Source organism: Mobula hypostoma, chromosome X2, assembly GCF_963921235.1.
Source record: "Mobula hypostoma chromosome X2, sMobHyp1.1, whole genome shotgun sequence".
NCBI lineage: Eukaryota > Metazoa > Chordata > Chondrichthyes > Myliobatiformes > Myliobatidae > Mobula > Mobula hypostoma.
Genome location: NC_086129.1, coordinates 6,225,870 through 6,229,784, shown reverse-complemented (window position 1 = coordinate 6,229,784; position 3,915 = coordinate 6,225,870). Strand labels below are relative to the sequence as shown.

The window sequence follows — 3,915 nt, the reverse complement described above, 5'->3', positions numbered from 1 at the left end:
CCCCCAACAGTACTCATACATGAGTACTTATTGTTAAGGGGGGCAGCCACTGGGGTATTCTCTAGCATTTGCCTCTTTACCTTCCCTCTCCTGACTGTTACCCACTTATCTGTCTCCCCAGGCGCCGGAGTGACTACCTGTCTATAGCTCCTCTCTATCACCTCCTCACTCTCCCTGACCAGACGAAGGTCATCGAGCTGCAGCTCCGGTTCCCTAACGCGGTCCCTAAGGAGCTGCAGCTCGGCGCGTCTGGTGCAGATGTGGCCGTCCGGGAGGCTGGGAGTCTCCAAGACCTCCCACATATGACACCAAGCACAGAAAACCGGCCTCACACACATACTTTCCGTCTCCTAACCTACCTCGCCTCGATCGTTTATGGCAGAAGCCCCGTTGAGCCAAAGCCTTCCTACACTGTCTCCCTCTACTCTGTCGCCCGCTGTATGAAGCTGTCTTCTTTTTAAACTCTTCTCAGTGTTGCCTCTGGCTGCTGTCCACGCGCTTGCGCAGTCGTGCCCCGTTCAAACCGCTGAAGAAATGAAGAGGCAGCTCCAGCCCCTCAAGTTCTTGACTGTCCTGATTCTCCTCGAGTGAAGATTTGCCCGAGTTATTCAAGACCTCGCTTGTCTCCTTGTTTAATGAAATATCTATTTTGGTTTAACCTTTCCGAGTCTCTGTGTGATCCTGTGCTTTGTTGCGGAGGTACAGCGTGACACTGATAGATTAAGAAAAGTATTTATTAGAAGTGATTACAAGTTACTGGAACATTGATCTGAGCCCTTGTGGAGAAATGTCCTCTTCCGTCGCAGTCGCGTTCCTGTGGGATCCTTCGCTGCGAAATGGAAGCAATGGATTTGAGTCACACGGGATGGTCTATGCCAACCATTTTCCGTGGCGAGCAATCATCAACAGAGGTCTGATTCCCGCCGCTCTCCGAAAGGAGTTTGTGGGTTCTCTCCATGACCATGCTGGTTTCCTCTGTGTGCCCGGTTTCCTCCCACAGACCACAGGCTTTTCGATAGAGAGGGGGTTTAAATTAAGGGTGATCTGTGCCACAAGGGTTAGTAAGTTGTGGGCAGGTTACGTTGGCGCTGGAAGTGTGGTGACACTTGCCGTCAGGCCCCAGCACAATCCTCCCTGACAGCAGTGACACATTTCACTCTCTGCTTGACGTACTTGTGGCGAAGACCATCTTTAATCTTTAAAGGCCCTTCTATTGGAAGGCCTTTTAATGTTGCTAATGTACCTATCTCTGGTACTTCCACCAGCAGCTCATTCCGTTCCGTAATCTCACCAACCTCTGGGTGAAAATGATCTCCCTCCAGTCCCCTTTTAAATCTCACACCTTCTCTCAGGAAGATCCCGTTCCCTGGGATAAACCCTGCAAGTATCTACCTCATCGAGGGCCCTCAGAATTTAATATGCACCCGCAAGGTCGTCTCTCGGTCCTCTGCTCGCCAAGGATTAAAATCCAAAGCTACCTATCACCTTGATGTAACACTGGCCCTCGAGAGCCAGCAGCATCCTCCACAATCTCCTGCACCCTTTCCAGCTCAATAAGTTAGGGGGAATATCTATCGTGAGTGAACACATTTTAAGGTGTTTGGAGGAAAGTACAGGCGGGAATCTCAGAGGTAGGATATTTACACAGAGATTGGCGGGTGCGTGGAACTTTCTGTCAGGGTCGGTGGTAGAACCAGATACATTAGCAGCCTCTTTAACAGCACAGGCACCGACCCATCAGTCCATCATCCTTCTGGTCCCTTAGACTAATATTAGATTGATACCATAGATTAAACTTAGAGTAGGGTCTGTTTTTGTGATGTACTTTTCCATGTTCAAACATCATAGCACAGTACAGGGCCTTCGTCCCACTATGTTATGACAAAATTTTCAGGTCAATCCAATCCTTCCCGCCCACATAGCCCTCTAGTTTTCTGCCATCCATGTGCCCACCTCTGACATCCCCCGTATATTTCCCTCTGGTCACTGAGAAACTATGCCCCCTCGCATCGGCCATTTCTGTTTCGGAAAACAGTCTCTGGCCATCCACTTGATCTGTGCTTCTTATCATCCTGTAAAGCTCTATCAAATCACCTCTCCTTCCTCTTCGCTCCAAAGAGAAAAGGTCGCTCAACATATTTTCATTAGACACTTTCTCTGATCCAGACAGCGTCCTGGCGAATCTGCTGTGCACACTCTCTAAAGCTTGCACGTCCTTCCTATAACTGAGGCGACCAGAACTGAACAAGGTAGTCCAAGTTGTGTCTAATCAGGGTTTTATAAAACTGCAACATTGCCTTGTGGCTCTTGAATTCAACCCCCCAAATACTGAAGGCCAACACACCGTACGCCTACGTAAACACCGTGTAAACTTGTGTGGAATCTGTGGACGTAGACCCCGAGATCTCTCTGCTCTTCCTCACCGATGAGAATCCTGCCATTCAGCCTGCGTTCTGTTGCTCTGTTAAACGGCCTTTTCCTCTGACATGTATTTGGTTTATGGGGAGATCGGATACCGCTGGCTTAACGGGGATAAAATGGGAGGGATTCAATCGTCAGATGGGCTGGAGGAAGGGAGGGGAGAGAAAGGGAGTGGAGTTGAGGGGATGAGACGCCACTTTTCAGGAGCGTGGAGGGGTCTGCAGGAGAGGGAGGGGAAGGTGGGCAGTCGGGGCGAGTAGGGGGTAGGAGGCAATGGAGATGAAAGGGCGTGATTGAGCAGAACAGGGTGAGGATAGGCTGTCAGAGTGTGAGTGCAGGGAGGTCAAAGGTGTGCACGGGGGATGTTCTTGGGTCCGGGGCTGGCTGGGCTGGGCGTGCAGAGCGAGTGGAAGGGACCGAGGGGCGACGGGCTCGGAGAATCTGGGGAGATGGGGGCAGAGGAGTGGACGGAGGGTGGGGGGGTGGGGGCGTCTGGTGGAGAGGAATTGGACGGGAGGCTGTGACGCAGTGAGCGAGTGGATGGAGTGGTAGAGAATATATGGAAAGGGATACGGAGGGTTTGAGGGAGAGGCGAGAGGGTGAGTGCAGAGGAGTCAATATGTGGAAGGGTAGGGTGTTGGCAGAGCGGAGCTGTGTAGAGGGATATGGAGCGCGTAAGGAGAGGGATTGGAGGGAGGGGTGCCGTGCGGTCTGAAGCTGCAAGGAGTGACATTGAGTCGGACTGTGGAGAGCGCGGTGGGTCAGAAACCACTGGGCAGGGAACAGGGAGGAGGTGTGTCCGCTGGCAGGGTGGCAGTGAGTGGTTCGGGAGGAGAAAGAGGAGGGGCCAGGTGCCTACCTGTCTCGTAGCAGTCGTAGACGGTCACGTAGGCGTCCTGAAGATTCTCCACGACGAAGATTCGGTGAAGAAGAGCAAGCACTTTGACAGGCAAGAACTTGTGCATCTGTAGGCCGAGCGGTGGGTTGGCGATTCAGTACGAGATCTCCTCCGCACGTCCCCTGCTCCCCCAGTGTCCCAGACGCACCTTCCTCCCTCCCCCTCCCCCCCCCCCAACAGTCAGGACCACGCTGAGACAGATGGGACGGGTCCTCGCCACTCACCTCTGGAATGTACATCAGCAAGTGCCCGTCCTGTGACTTTGACCTGCTCACACGAGGATGGCTCGGCTTCTGTAGCAGACAGAGAGTTATTTACAAAGATGAAAAAGATCAAATATTAGTTGTTGTTTTTTGTTTCTTTAAGTCTGCATGAGGCGGTCCCAAGCACCGCTGTGAACATAAGAAATAGGAGCAGAAATAGGCTATCTGACCCGTCGAGCCTGCTCTGCCATTCAATATGATCTTGGCTGAGCTGGCCATGGATTCATCTCCGCCTACCTGCCTTTCCCCCACAACTCTTAATTCCCCCAATAAGCAAGCGTCTATTCAAACTTGCCGTAATCATATTTACTGATGTAACCTCCACTGCTAATT

At 52.0% G+C, this 3,915-nt stretch overlaps 1 long non-coding RNA gene across 1 annotated transcript; it reads right to left on the bottom strand.

Moving 5' to 3' along the window:
* Positions 1–716: 716 nt before the first annotated feature.
* LOC134340950 (uncharacterized) lies at positions 717–3,615 on the bottom strand. The gene is made up of 3 exons (XR_010016682.1): positions 3,544–3,615; positions 3,281–3,386; positions 717–829 (listed from the first exon to the last, which is right to left on the bottom strand). It is a non-coding gene; the product is annotated as an uncharacterized LOC134340950 (long non-coding RNA).
* Between the last annotated feature and the right edge of the window lie 300 nt (positions 3,616–3,915).